Source organism: Callorhinus ursinus, unplaced genomic scaffold (assembly GCF_003265705.2).
Source record: "Callorhinus ursinus isolate GAN/ISIS: 27379988/994484 unplaced genomic scaffold, GSC_fseal_2.0 scaffold17, whole genome shotgun sequence".
NCBI lineage: Eukaryota > Metazoa > Chordata > Mammalia > Carnivora > Otariidae > Callorhinus > Callorhinus ursinus.
In genome coordinates this window covers 19926165-19942836 of record NW_027397079.1, presented here as the reverse complement: position 1 = coordinate 19942836, position 16672 = coordinate 19926165, and the positions used below count along the sequence as shown (strand labels likewise).

Genomic DNA, 16672 nt, shown 5'->3' with positions numbered 1-16672 from the left:
TGTCTTCTGTGTACATGCAGAAAAATTCCCTTTTGCATCTTTTTATTTTTTTTTCCTCAAATGAACTGCCACTTGCTGTGATTTAAACCTGTAATAGCTTCAGGCTTTTGTTTGATGTCTTTTTTTAAATTATATTTATGTTCATTTTATGTTTTAATTTTTTTCTTTTCCTTTCTTTTTTCCTCTCCTCTCCCCTCCCCTCCCCTTCCCTCCCTCCCCTCTCCTCCCCCCTCCCCTCCCTCCCCTCTCCCCCCCCCCCCCCCCTCCCCTCCCCTCCTCTCCTCTCCTCTCCTCTCCTTTCCTTCTTTTTTGTTTTTTTCTTCCAAGACTTTAGTTCTTGGAACTGGTGATTATATTTCCCACATTCTCGTTATTTGCTTTGGCCAAGGGGTGGGGTGTCAAACTTTTTTTTCCTTTTTTCTTCGCTGGTTAGAACTGAAGTAATATTGTCCTCTGTGAAGAAGACTTCTGAAAGCTTCTGAGGTCCCACAATAGTGCATTTGGGAATATCCTGATTTACCCACACAATTTCTTCTAGTGTACACTTCTTCAGAACCAGGCTGTTCTAGAGTTTTCTAATACCAGGGGAAAAAAAACCTTCCATTTTGATGAACTTTGGAATCCTTCAGTTTACACCAATAGCATATTTCTTAGTCTTTTACATTTTTTTCTTACTTTTTTACTGATCATTCAGTGTTTTCTTTTTAAATGTTAGGGATATTGACACCTTTTCAAGTAATTCCAAATGTTATTTTTAACTCTTTGTTATGTTTAGGCATTTTTGACATAGTGTTCCTTAAAGTTTTATCTTGTCAGAGCTAGTATTTAAATTAAAATATTTGCTTCTATATTTGTAAGTTAGAATGATTTGTGATTTTTCTTTTAATTTGCTATATTTCTAAGGTGTTAGTACCAGCATTATGCTAGCTTCATAAAGTGAATTAAGTTAAAATCCCACATTTTTGTATGCCTTAGAATGATTTCTGTAGAAAGGAACTTATCTGTTTCTTAAATGCTTGAAAGAATGTTAAAGTACACTCATGAAATAACCAAATTTTCATCTCACAAGGCCCTTAACAAACTGCTGATCCACTCACTTTGTTTTATTTGTATATTTTTAAAATAAACCCTACACCCAATGTGGGGATCGGACTCACAACCCCAAGATCAAGAGTCAGCCTGCTCTATCGTTTGGCCATCCAGGTGCCTCATGCCCCACTCCACTGTGAAGTCCCAAAAGCTTCTCAAATCTAATGTAATCAAAGCTATACCAACACATCCCTGAAATATGTTCTCCTTTACCCCCAAACACTCACTCTGTTTTTCATGCCATTAAATGAATTTATCAGGTTTTCATCAAACCTCTTAGAAACCTGGGTGTAAGGCTGATTCCTCTTTTTTCCTTGGAAAACCATGCCTTGTCTGCTTTCTAGCTAGCTCACAGATCTAGCAGTCCCATATTGTCTTTTATCTCTTTTAGGCCATAGTCATCTCATTCAACTTTCAACTGGTCTTCTTTTTTCTATTCTTACTGTATCACATTTCCAGAGTGTAGCGTAATCTTTTAAACAAAAGTAGGTTTCCCCCTAACCTGTGTAAAACTTTTCCTTGGTTCCTTATTGCCGTTGGGATAAAGTTCACATTCTTTATATATCTTGTATGGGCTTTCACGATAGTACAACTTCTTTTCTTTCCAGCAGGCTATCTCCCCACTTTCTACCTCATACTCTCAACTTCAGCCACACCCAAATACTCTCAGTTTTATAATGTCCCACCCTTTTAGGGCTATGGATGGTGGTCATATCTTTTCTCAGACAAGAATGCAAAATTCAGTCATCCTCAGCTGCCCTCCCCTCCATATTTCTATTTTGCAAACATCTCTAATTTGATAATCATGTCTAAGCTAATGGACTCCTACTCTTTTTAAAAAGCCTTTTCTTTACAAAGTAGGATTAGATATCCTCCTACGATTACAATGTGTCATATGCATTCACTTACGATTCATAACACTGTACTCTGTTCATTTGTCTATATGTTTCCCATATATGTTGAATATACATAATGTCATTGTGTTCTCTTACCAAATGGAAATATTTGTGGAAATTCATTATATAGCCAATTTTGTAGCTTGATTCTGTAATTTTACAATGAATGTTGCATATATTTCCATATTAATTTCTCAAACTGTGTCTGAAAAATACCAGTTCCATGAGGAAGCAGTTATTCAACAATTAGGGATACATGCTGAAAAACAGCATATTCAAAGTACCAAAAAATTCTAAAATACAGAAACCACTTTAACATTTAAGTCAGAATTTGAAATTATATTAAAAATGTATTTTATTATAGGATTTTGTCTCTTACATTACCTATAAATTCTGAGGCATAGACTTTGGGAAATGTTACTTAGAAGATGCCTCTTACCCAGGCCTTCCGTTGGTATTTATTTTGTCTGATTATTTTCCCTTGAACAGGTAAAAGTCTGCAGACACCAAATGTTTGCTGACTGATAGGGTGAATAGATTCTCCTCATTTTCCAATACTATCCCTGATTAGTTTCAGCATCCTTTTTCACAGGTACTAAGCTGGCAATTTGAATATTTGTGTAGTTTCTGTGGTGCATTCTGTTGTGTAACAGCTGTTTTTCTAAAGCAAATCTTCTGAACTGAGGAGGAAGTTCCAGTTTCTGCTTTCTCTTAGACTTGCTATGTGTCAGTTTATTTTTATATTGTTTTCATCAATTTTAAAAGCTCCCCTACTATATATCTATCTCCTGTTGGTGCTGTTTCTCTAGAGAACCCAGACTAATGCAATAATTATTGGAAGGCGTTAGCTTATTTCAACTTTTATTTTTGTGTTACTTAACCCTGCTTTTCTTTCCTTCTTCTTTCCCTGTTTCATGGCTTCCATTGCAATCTTCTAATGTTCTTTACCTCATTTTCCACCCTACTATCATAAAATTTGTGCATTCTATTTATATTAGTTTTATTACTGTCTTTATATCTTAAAAATACAAGCTTAACATTAAATTTTCTTAATGTGAATAATCACTATGAATTTTCCACACCCTTAGGGGATTCAGAGTACTATAATTCCTTCCTCTTATCTCTGTGTTTTTATAGTCCAGTATTTTATTTTGACCTCAATTTTATTTCACCCATTTATTTTTCTAGTTTTTTTCATACTCAGTTCTGATTTAGGTGTATCAACTTGTTTTTTCCTATTTATTTTTTCTTTCATAATATCTTTTTACATTTTACCCCATCCATTTCAATCAAGAGCTCTTTATTATTTTTAGCAAGGATCTATGGATAATAAAGATTTTGGCCTTCAACTGTCTGAAAATCACTTCACTTCACACTATTTTTGAAAATGAATTTTAAATTGGATTCTGGCACTTTGAAAACAAGTGCATACCTACTGTCATTGACAAGAACACTATTTAGAGTCTACTTCTTGTTACTTTAAGTAATTGCTGAATTACTAAATTACTTCAAGTAATTACTGAATACATAATTATTCCTCTCTGGTAGTTTTTCAGATTTTTGTTTAATTTTCTGATCTTATAACTTCTACACTGTGGGCAATTTTAGCACCTATACCTTTGCAGGGCACGAGCTTGTACACTGATCTTTCATAGGTGGCTCTTTCTCTTATGATACTATAGGGAAGCACTGATGCATTAAAATTTCTAAGTATTGTCATGTTTTAATTCAAGTATTTATGTTTGATATACAAAGAGTAAAATTTGTAACTGCAGAAAGCATATGATAATTATTTTTTTCCAAGACTATACTTCATATCAATATTGTTGGAAATTGTGATTAGAAATCAGGTATTTGAATCAGAGCTCTTCCCACTCAATAAAATAACTTCATCATTAAGTGATTTGACTAGATGTTTCCAGGGAGTAATTCACATGTTAAGTATTGGAAAGATTCAGTAACCATTTCTGGACATGGGAGCTAATCCAAAGCAAGCAGTGAGTCATGAAATAAAATTTAATGGAACTCAATATTGTTGACGTTTATGATTTGTCCCATTCCAATTCATTCATTGTATAAACATTTATAGAACATATGCTAAGTACTATGCTAAGTACTCTGCTAGAAATTGGGAATATGACTATGAATAAGACTCAGACTCAAATAGTTGCTAGTCTAGGTAGAAGAGAGTTCAATAAAAAAGTTCCAGTAAGTGTTAGGCAGGTAATAAATAATATTAAGTGAAAACATTTTGGGTAAAAAATTATGTATTGCAGCAAACTTTCAAAAGTTTTAAAATTTTTTCTTTATTTTTCATCTCAGGAATCGTTTGTGCTCATAAAAAATTATTAAAGGTCCCAAGTAGCTTCCATTTATATGAATTCTATTTGATTCCTTATTCAACTGTTGTAATGTTTTTTAAATAAAAAATATGAAGAAGAGTTGACCTCACACAAATATGTACTTGGAAATGAGAGAAATTTTTAAGTAGCCTTTGAAGATAATTTGATATTTTTTGTTGATAATGCATTTTAGCTGGACAAGTAACAGTTTCTTAAAGGTTGTCGCAACACAGAATCTGAAATCATTGATATGAATTTTTTATACTATTACATTAAAATCCATTGTTCTATTTTGTACTTTGAATGCCTCTTTTACCCATGCATGATCTTGGACAATATTGGTTTCTTGAGTTATGCACATATTCCAAATAACCACCAATCTTATCAGGAAAGTCTTTACTTGGAGTCTATAAAGCCTACAGTGGTGGTTACATGCTATCCAAAATTTTAATTTTCAATTGGAAGTTTGAATTTTATCATTGGCAACAAATATGTCTATGGTTTCCCTTGAAGTGTCAGCTTCATTATGCTCATCTCTGGAAGAAAAAAAAAAAAGTCTTTGCTAAGTACTCAAGTCTGAATAAATGTAGTTTTCTATCAGTCATGGTGCCCCGTGATAAGAGTGGTTGGTTCTAGTCACATCTCAAAAATTGGCACAAATGCTTCTCCTTGAGTCAGATATCTTACTTTGCTGTGCAGCAGAAGAGCTTTATGCATTTTTCTCATGTTATCACAGAGTATTTTTAAAAATGTGCTTAAGGTTTGAGATTTAATAAAATAATAAAAATCACTTCATCAAGGGCACTCTTTTTTTTTCTTTAAATTTTTATTATGTTAATCAAGGGCATTCTTAAGTACAAAAGGCTTCCCCAGTTCCCCACCCAAGATGTGACTGTGAAGAATACAATGACTAATACTATGAATTGGGGCCATTGTCTAGGTTCAGGCTAAGGAGATAGCGGTTTTACTTATCCTCACTTATATTTGCAAATTTGAACTGTATTTGCAAATGTGAACATGCTAAAAAATAAAATTAAAATCTTAACATTATTATGAAATTAAGTTTGATCTCATGGATCACCTGAGCCTTGAAGACCTTCTTTGGTCCTCTCATGGATCACACTTTGGGAAAAAGTGATATGATTTTTAAGTATGTTAAATGCTTAGAAAAAGGGAAAGAACTATATTTTAAAACATTATTTTCTGTGCTCGCTTTGGCAGCACATATACTAAAACATTATTTTCTCTTGGTGGTAAAATTATGGATGACATCTTGCCTTTTAAAATTTGTTTAATGTAAGGGTGCCTGGGTGTCTCAGTTGTTAAGCGTCTGCCTTCGGCTCAGGTCATGATCCCAGCGTCCTGGGATCGAGCCCCATGTTGGCCTCCCTGCTCAGCGGGAAGCCTGCTTCTCCCTCTCCCACTCCCCCTGCTTGTGTTCCCTCTCTCACTGTCTCCCTCTCTCTGTCAAATAAATAAATAAAATCTTAAAAAATAAAATAAAATTTGTTTAATGTATTTTTCCAATGTCCTATGAGTTCATATTACTTTCAAGAAGAAGAAAAGAATATCATGCTTCGAATTCTTGGCTGTAAAAGGATAGGCTTCTATATAGAAGACAAAGTTTTAGTAAAGACACATTTTTTGTTCTAAATATGAAGGCTATTTGGGCATATTTTGGCCAAAAGTAAACAAATATGGAGGAGGATGAGTCTAAAGATACAGAAGAAGAGGGTATCACTGACCAAAAGGGAAAAAAAATTCCCAGGGGACACAAGGGGAAATAAGACCAAAGCATGTAGCCCATTTACATAGACATCATGATTCCAGGATGTGGTAAGACAAGTGCCACTGCTTACATTCTTTTCAGAGGGTCTTAGATGAAATAAATGGGCCGAATGTCCATTGAAGATATATGTCAGAGTTGAGTTTCTAATCATTTTCTAATCAGCACAGTTTATTTAATGTAGCTGGTCTAAAAGACATGGAAATGGGGACTCCTTGTTCAAAAATTAAGAATTTCAAGATGGCGTCATCAAATTACAAGGTGAGGCCCTTCCAAGGGCAGGGCACTATTATGACTGCAGCAGCTGCATACTCACAAACCTGCACTACCTCTGATAACTTGAAAATATTGTGAAGCCTAAATTCTAAGGCACAGATATCATATGCCCAGGAAAAATTCAAATATTTTCCCCAGCAACATAACAAGTCTAAAACAACTGGATGTCTGTCAAATATGGGCTACATATTTTCTTGCTTTTTTGGGTTTCCAATATAGTTCAAAAATATCAGAACGGTTTTTTTTTTTGTAGAAATGAAACTTCAGAGAATCGCCCTTCTTAATGAGTACTTCTCAACTTGACATGATCTATTTCTAAGTTTCTTTATTAAATATTTTTTTTAAATTCACACCTTTAGTTTAGTATTGTTGGTCATTTTGGCACGCATTTCCAAATGTAACACGATATAGTATCTTCAGATATAATTGTTTAGTTGTGTAGTATCACTGAATAACTAGAAACATAATTTGTGAGTCAGTACAAAGATTTTCAGAAAAATAAAGCCATCACATAAATGTTCGTTAATAAACCAAAACAAAGAAAACTATATTAAAATTTACTTGAAATAGTGTTTTAGTCTATGCATTTTTCTAAAAATTATTTTCTGCTTTTTTTCTTCTCTTCCCTTAAGAAATAGGTGTTTAGAGTCAAGTCATGTTGCTTTCTGGCAGCTTAGGTATAAAATTTCCTATTTCTAAGGACAAAAAAAATCAATACCAGGAAATGGTGATAAATGAAATAGCATTCTTAATGTTGATCTCATGCCCCTTTGGTATGCAATGAACCACTTTAATCTGATGGCAGGTGTTTCTTCTCTAGATATATTTTCTTTAACAAATGTGTATTTTTAAGATTTGATAACCACATATACTCAATCCAAAGATTTGTAATCCTATTGTCTACTTTTTTCAAGTTAATAGTTTGTATATATGACCAACATGCAAAATTTTCAATACAACAAATAAATTTTAACAATATCTAGTAGTTCTTTGAAATGACACATGATATGATGTATAACTATTTCACAAGAGGAAAAAATGTTGGGTTTCAGAAAGAAACCATGTTAAATTACCATTGAGATATAGATCTATGTTTAATCAAACCAATCTAAGGAATCTGTACAATATTTTTCTAAGGTTGATTTGTAGATGTGAAGGCTATGTTTGTGAAATTGAGTTTCAGTTCCATTAGAGTAGATCTTCATTTACTTCCTCATGTGTGGATTTACGTATTTTTAATTGAAATTCTTAGGTTAGGTTCATACAACTTATACTAAACAAATAATCAGACATTAATTCTTCTAAGACATTTATTTTATTTTACTATGCTGTAGGTTCTTCTAAGCCTTTCGTAAATATTAACTCATTTAATTTTCACAACAACCTCTTGAGGTAAAGATACTATTATAATCTCCATTTCACAGATGAAGAAAAAGAGGCTAAGAGGCAGAGTCCCTGGAAGCCAACAGTAACTACTTGTGCTATTAGAAGTCAGAATAGTGGTTACTTTAGCAAGGGAAAAAGAGTATTAAGAGGAGGGGTTTCTGGGGGTCTCATGGCATTCTTTCTTGGATGTGGGTGCTGGTTACCTAGGTTTGTTCACCTTGAAAAAATGTGTTGAGCTATATATTTCAGGTAAGTGTACTTTTCTCTCTATATGTTAGCATATATATTATTATACAATATTCTTCAATAAAATATTGAGGAAAAAAGAGGTCGAATGTCTTGCTCAAGGTCATACAACTTATAAATGGCGAGGTCGAGATTTGACCCTAGGCTTGGCTAGGCTCTTAACCACCATGGCGGCAGGATACTTTTTTGAGATATTGATGTTTGCTCTTTGGGTTTTCTACCTCTGGCCCTTTCCTCCTTCTCCATTTTGGTAGGAAGGTCCCTAGTGTTTCCTTGTCTCAGAGATCTTTGCATACCTGAATCAGAATTTCAGGAAGGCGACCGCTCTTTGTGATTTTTTTTTTTTTCTGTATGTAAAAGCTTAAGAAGTAAGTTATACAGAAGAGAAATAGAAGAGATTATCTTTCAGTCTTATGAAAGAGAAGGATAATCCCAAATACTGGTGAGGGAATGAAGGATAATCCTATGCTTTGTAAGGACTACTTCCCCATCAAAGCAGTGTTCAGAGATGGTAGTAAGACTTCAATGCGGATGGGTATTGGCTGAAACAAAGGATGCTGAGCCCATGGCCATGATATTTACAGCTTTCTGCACACCTCTACGATCAAGTCAAGGATGGACAAGGGGCTTTTAGGGATCAGTATGGCCTTGGTCAGTGAGGTTGTCACCAGTGACATACTGAGTAGATGTTAAATGCATTTGTTTTTCCTCTCTAGACATTATTTGAACCTCTAGATTATTTGAATAAGTTGTACTGATTTTTTGTGTCTATAGAAAATTATTGCTTTGGAAAAAATTAGGGCATTAAAAAAAAGTATATATGAGATAAAGGAATCTAGTAGGGAGAGATAAGTTGATCTTACCCAAGAAAGTTTTTTTTTAGTTATTTTTTAAAATAGATATTCCCACGTTTAGCATGAAATAGAAAAAAAAAAAAAAGAAAAGTAAATGGATAACCAAGGTACCTGGCTTGAATTTTAAAAAAGAAATTACCATTAGTACATTTAGAATAGGCCTTTTGCATTGATTTGCTTGTTTTAACAGCGACTGCAGTGGAATTTCTGAGGCTAAGAACAGATATCTGCAATTTAAATTGATTTTAAAGAAGAGAGTTCTAAATTTCTGCCGATCTTGAACATTTAATGTTTTAAGCAGACTGATTGAACAATGGTAAAGAATATAACATCAACAGGCTGAATTACGCTATTGTGTGGTAAGGGAGAAAAAAAAAGAGCATTGTAGATTCCCTCGGGCTGCTTCTGGTTACTAGAATATCACTGGGGAAAACAGGAGGTAGGAAACTATTAAAAAGATTGTCATTCACACATATTGCAAGTATCATGACACTTTAGGGCTTTTTCCAAGTCTGCACACTCAGGATTGGAGTCACGCTTGCTTTCTGTCAACTAAAGCCAGCAGTGATAGCTTCTGGCTGAGTTGAGGTTTAATTATTTATCTAGTCCAGATCCAGAGTTACCTCGTGTGGTATATTCTCATGGTCCAGATGAATAAAATCACAAAAGCAGCAAGCACAGTGTAAAAAGTGGTAGAAAGGCTCACAATGGCTCTTGGGAGAATCACTACAAACTATACACAATTGATTATTGCCTGGTCTTGAATTTGAAGCTCTCTGGGTGTCACAGGACAATTAACACTTTGCAGTTTTGACGATGAGAGGCATTCTGTTTATTTGTTTGTTTTGAAAAACCAAAGTCCAGTGGTGAGCCATACACAGTTATTGTCTACAATAGACAACTGTGATGGGATGGACTCCCATGTTACCTTCTCTGTGCCCAAGCTGCTCTTGGAGCCATCACTTCTCCCACTGAGCCCCTGACTTCTTAGACTTCCTGCATATCCCTGAGGTTATGAACCCTGCAACACAAGAGTTTAAAATATTTGATTCTCTTCCACAAGAAGCACCTGGGATTCATATTCAGTCGCAAAATATCAAGCCTTGATAAGCTCCTCTTCTCCCTATGTAAATTCAAAATACATAAGCAACACTATAACCAGATATGGAACTTTTATTAATTTTTTCCCTAGGAAATAGAATTTATGGGTTTTATATACAGGAAAATACTTTTTAGAGATGAATTTCCTATTTGGGCTTTTGCACACGTTTTTAATTAAAATTAATTAAAAATAGTTTACTATTTTTAATATCATGTACAAATCAAATAATTCAGAAATTCTTAAATGAGATATACTCCAAGCTGCTAGAGTGGAAACCAAAATAAGTCATTATAGCATAATAGTAGGGGGGATTAGAAAAGAACAAAATGACTTCACAGTATTATTTAAAGGGAGAATAGGGCAACATTGAATAAATTATTTATCTATATTCTACCCCATTGCTTCACTGAAACTGTTTTCACTAAGGTTGCCTCTAAGTTTCTAGGAATCATAGCTAATGGATTTTTTTTCTTCTTCTTTTACTTACTCTTTTGGAGAAATTGACAATGTAGACACTCTTTTTTTAAACTTTTTTTTAAAAGATTTTATTGGCTTATTTAAGAGAGAGTGAGAGAGTGAGAACGAGCAGGGTGAGGGACAGAGGGAGAAGCAGGCTTCCCGCTGAACAGGGAGCCCGACGCGGGGCTCGATCCCAGGACCCCAGGGTCATGACCTGAGCCGAAGGCAGTCGCTTAACGACTGAGCCACCCAGGTGTCCCAATGTAGACACTCTTTATCTTGAAATTCTTTAGTCTCTCACTTCTCATTCTCTCAGTTCCTTTGAGTTCCATTCTTGTTCTTTGACTGCTTCCTCCTATGTCTACCCAATAAATTTATCTCCATCTATGTCTTAAATGATCCTATTTCCAAGGGTTGAAGCATACACTTTCTTTTCCTTCTATTTTATTGCTTTACTTAGGCAGTCTTGTTCATGCCCATTTTCTTTGATCTACTAGTTTACAACGATGAGCCCAAATTTATATTTCTATCCAGTATTTTTTCATGTACTCTAGAATCCTATATAAAAGGACCTTTTAGACATCCTATGTAATCCTCAGACTCAACATTTCTAAACTGAAACCACTGTCTTCCTCTCTCTCTACTGAGTGCTTCTCCTCCTGGGTTTCATCTCTCAATTTATGGCACACATACTGATACAATAGGCCCAATAGTTAACTGCCAACTCTCTCTTCATTCGTACTTTCTGTGAATAAGCAATAATGTTAATACTATTTATTTATTTATTTAGATGGCTGATTTTATTTATTTGTTACTCTTAGAAAATCTTATTTTTGACTGGATTCAGACTTAGAGGTAGAAGCTCTCAGAGAGGACAGCCTCTGTCACTTGGCAATCTGTTTCTGGAGTTTTTCTTTGGCCTTCTTCATTCTCTTGGCCAAAACTTGAGCATATTCTGCAGCCTCTTCCTTATTTTTCTTAGTACATTGTTTCTTCAAAGCAATATGTCGATGTTTGCATTGGAGGACACGTGGAGTAACGAGATGCTGAATCTTGGGCACTTTAGTTTTAGGTTTCTTGCCTTTTTTGTTTAGGGGCTTTCTCACAACATACTGGAGGACATCATATTCTTTGGAGAGATTGAAAAGTTTGTGTATTCTGCTAGCTCTTAGGCACAGTAGATTGTGAGTCCAGGAATATCCTTCTCCCCTTTTAGCACAGTGACCAAGTTGAGAACGCTGAGATTAGCATCCACAATGCAACCCCGAACGGATTTGCTTTTTTTTTTTTTTTTTCCCAACACTCTTTGGTCTGTGGCAGGAATGTCCTTACTCAGCAGCAGGAAGACACAACCATGGGTTAAGGCTCCCTGCTTCCTGGGGAAGCCATGTTTATCACTCTCACCTGTTTACCCTTGCCACCACTGATTTGGACCGTGCAACCCTTCAATTCTTCACCCAGAGCATCAGCAGCAACTTCTGGGGCCATATGCTTCTCAGAAAAGGTATGAAGTTTATGTTCACTGTCTGCTTCAATGAGTTTCTGGCAGCTAGTAGCTGGGAAAGAGATGTTCAGCTTCCTCCGGCCTCTGTGGCACCACGAAAAAGAACAATGTTAATGCCTTTTAATTAAATATCATATTTTAGTCCCATTTTCACCCTCTCTCTTCACGTTGCTACTGGCTTACTTCAGACCTTCCTCATTACTCATTTGAACCATTAGCAAATCTGATTCACTCTCTCCGTCTTGCCCCTCCCCAATCTATCTTCCATGGGGCAATCTTATTTTTCTAAAATGGCAGTTGGAAATCATTCCCTATGCTTCCTATCTCAATGGCTGCCACAGTCCATAAAATGTGATTCAAATTTCTTACCATGGCACACATACATGGTAACAACCAGGTACAAAAATAGTCAATATGTTCTTGTAAAATCAAATTTTGTTCTCTAACACTTCTCTTCCTTTGCCTTTTTAAAGTAAAACAGCTTTTATTTATCTTTAATCTCACCTCAAGTAGTATTTTTTGGAAAAGCCTTCAAGATTCTCTCAAGCTGACTTAGAAGGCCCTTTCCTCAGGCTGTTTTAGCAGCAAATTTGTCATAAACTTCTCCACTAGACCATGCAGCACATTGTTTTTCTCTGGCTTGCCTGCTGGTAAGCTACCTGAGTTCAGGGACTAAATATATCATTTGGTCTATTACTTAGAATATAGTCTGTATTCAATAAATGTATAGTAAATAAGGGGATTAATGAAATTTGTTATTAGAAGTATAGTTATTAACTCTATAGCTTGTATAGATGTATAAATAATATATATAACATAGAAAACTTATGTTTATATAAGGAACTATGTAGAAATGTGTTTATGAATGTTATTAAATGAATAGTAAATAAAGGCAAAAAGAATTTGTTTTTAAAATGAGCTTTTAAAGATGGATTACATTTTTTGAATAGAAATAGGGAGAGAGAAATTTTTCCAGGTAGAGAAAGTAGTGCAGGCAATGGCACAGAATAAGTTCAAGTCCAGTGAGTTATTTGATGGGAACATAGAAGGAAAATGTTAGAGAAGATTGTAAAGAGAACCACATCACAGAGAGCCTTGAATATGTCATATTTTCTGTGATTTGAAAAAAAAACAAACTTTAGGATAGTGTTATAGAAATTTTATAGAAAGGTGTTAGTTTTAATCTACCCCTAGAGGCATTAGGTAATATTTGAAATATCCCCAAATAAACAGGAATACATAGTCCAGGGTTGCTTATCTGACATTTAAAAGACGGTAACAGGTATTTCACCTTCCAAAGAGAAGTGTTATAAGTAGTTCTATTACCTGTTATCTTGATCAGCACTACTCATTTTTTAAGTAGCATAAAGAATGCTAGAAATATATTTTCATTAATAAAGTGTGTCTCATTCAAAAAGCATGGATGGGCTTGATAAAATATATAGTACCTCCACACTTGCACAGACAAGGCATGAGAATTTAGAGACCTCAGTAGCCTATAATCCTTTGAGCCCTTTCCTGGCTTAGGTTTTCATTCTAACCTATTTTGTCACCTGATTCCAACAACAAAGGTGGCCAAATTTCACCACTGTAATATTGTGCCATTTGCCTCAAGTGAGTCTCATAGCAAAGTCATAGTTGAAGGGCCAAAAGGGAAGAAAGACCTGAGATATTATTGGTCAGATAACAAAAGATTACATGATAATGCATTGCCAGGTTGCTGGTACATGTGTAGGGGAGTCAGGGGCAGAATTACTCTGGAGATGTGATTTCATCCCACTTGCTTATGGTGATGGGGGAGGGAACCTGTATTTCTCAACTGTATCTATCTATTAGAGACTGATTATCTCTCCCCTCCCCCAAAATATTAATAAATGTGAAAAACCAAAGTGGTTTTGGTCAGCACACAACAAAGGTTGAGGACTTTGTTAGAAAAAGGGAAATCATTGAAGTTTTTGAGCTATCCAGTTACCTTGTGGGTTAGTACCTGATGCTTTTGAATCAAGAAAAAAGGTTGATCTCTGATAGGAAATTAGTTTCAACCCTTGCTAAACTTAGTGAACTTTTCTGTTATGTAGACATAAATCTGGACTCTACAAATTCGTGTTGATGACTTATTCCAAATCCATAGCTACTTCTACTACAACTACTACTCCTAATCATCATCACAATAATAAATCTCAGAACAAATATCTTTAGAGTTACCACTGGGTCTTTACAACTTTGGTGCATTTGTCACTCTATCAATGCACACTGTGCAACTAATTGCTGAATAATATTTTTTTGTTTTGCGTTGGGGCTTTAACATTTAGGTTATTTTAAAGCCTTATTCTTCAAACTGTTATGATGACCAAAACATGTGTTTGTTTCTGTATTATCCCTCATTCATCTCTTTATTTATTATTGCTGTCTTTACTTGCTTTAGTATACTTAATTGTAGAGTGAGGGCATTAGATACATCAACCTTGGTAGTTCTTTTCTCAAATCTTGGAAAACAATCCCAAGAGCTCTGGTGTAGGAGATGTTTTGCAGTAGTTCACCTGAGACCAATCTTCACTTTCTATTACCTTCTTAAAACAGAGCAGGAGGACTGGGCAGCAAATTAATGAAAAATAATGGTGAATGTGAATAGCTTATCCAGCTTTCTTTCTTTCTGTGGTTTGTTAAGTTTGATCAGTGCTAAATTTCTCTGTTGTGGAGTAATGAGCACACAAGCATAGATCTACCTTGAGAAATGATTAAAATTCAATTAAAGTTAAAACATAAACTTACTTTGTATTAAGGATATAACAAATTTTAAAGTTTGTTTTACTACTTTCTGTTAGGCTTCAGATGCAGGAAGCATGGTTATAACTTTAATAACACCAGGCTATATGTTTGTCTTAAATGCACGAACCTGTTTGGAAGAAAAAGTATCTGAAAAAGATGTTAATTTTCCAGTGTCTGACAAGCTGTCTACCAAATGACTTTCCTGTGACGATAAATAGGTTTCAGTTGACATGTTTATTTACATACTATTTAATACACCTTGTATTGAAAGGAGACAATAACTTGAATCACTGCCAGATTACTTTGCTCTATGCAGATAAGAATATAAATTCAAGACTTCTAATACATAATGGCACTAATCTTTCACTAGTGAATAAAACCCTCCAAATTCTCTATGCCTTACCTTCCTTTTGTTGTTCATTCAAGGGGGATACTGTTCTTTTTTCCTCCTTTTGAAGGGAATAGAGTAACTCCTTTTGAATAAATAGAGAGCACAAAGTGTGATGATATTCTGAAATTTATTGCACAGTAGCTTTTCTCTTTCACAAATTTGCAAGTAATAAATTTATGAGAATGTGATTATGGAGGATATTTTTTCTCTTTTTCATATCTCACTATACCTTATTTTGGAAGAGTTATTCTAGGTTTTTGATCTTTTAGAATTCATCTCTCTTCTATGGCTAAAGATCAGCATCAGTATCTTAAAATGTACATTACCAATTGTTTTGCATTTTTCATAAACATGTCTTCTTAAATATATCGGTTACTTTTATACTTCATATCCCAAAATAATATGAATAGGTACTTAAATTTAACATATTTGGGACTTTGTGGAGATGAATTTTAGATTCGTAAAATTTTGTTTGACGGCAGTTTCAGGATTGGCTGAAGTATTTCTCTAATAGCAAAAGAATAGTACTTCAATGGTGTGTCTTATAAATGACCAATATTAAATTAACTTCTATAATAAGCCTTACTTTTTGTTGAGTATAGTAAAGAGGTTCTGGGTTATTATTTCTGGAAAAATGTGGAGGTTAGACAGTGTAAACACTGCTCAAAGCAATCCTTATCTCTACCACCTTGCTCTCATTATATTTAGACTCTAAATAGGAGGTGAAAGTTTAAACAAGTGACCCAAACTGGCTAACTGGAGACCAGTAAGATCAATATAGATAATAAAACCCCTACTACCATAGTAATTCTATTATATCAATAAAATATCTTTTTGCAAACAAATTAGTACTTTTTGGTACTATTATGTTTTTGTATTCCTTGAGATATGAATACTCATGGAAAGATCAGTTGCAAAGTTAAAGAAAAAGTGAAACTAGTCACCTTTGGTTGTAGGACTTTTGGTTTTGGTGGGATATCAGCTTTCTACTTTGTGTCTGAAAAGTTGGTATGACTTTTTATAAGACAGCATATATTTCACAGTCCATATATACCAACTTTTTCCTTCACATCATACCTGAGGCATTTCTCTGAAATCTTTTTCAGTTCAAACCACCGGAGTGGGACCATCTTCCCCAACACATCTGGTTGATGTAAGCAAATCCCATCATTACTTTATGACTGTTCACATTAGCGCACCAATATTAATTCAATGACTTTTTTTTTTCCACCAGAAAATTAGGCAACCTATAAGAAGTGTAAGCAGTTAGGGAACCCTTCTTGAAATTAAAGTTAACTCAGGAAAGTATATCATTTGAATTCTGAAAAACAATATGAATTTATTGAAAAAGTTTCAACTATAATTTTAGTCTCAATTCACATTAACAGAAGATAAACTTCATAGATGAACCAGGCAGAATGCAATGGAAATACATTTTAATCCAAAAACTGAGGCTCATTTTCAGTTGGTGGCCTCATCTGAACTCCATAATTTTCTCTTGCCACTTAATGGCTGTACTGAATTCTGGCAGCCGCCTTGTATCACAATTGTGAGCTGTCAAGATAAGTAAAA

The 16672-nt window shown here is 34.6% G+C and overlaps 1 pseudogene; it reads right to left on the bottom strand.

Annotated features, from left to right (window-relative positions):
- Window positions 1–11263: 11263 nt before the first annotated feature.
- On the bottom strand, window positions 11264–16230 carry LOC141374343 (small ribosomal subunit protein eS6-like; annotated as a pseudogene).
- Window positions 16231–16672: the final 442 nt, after the last annotated feature.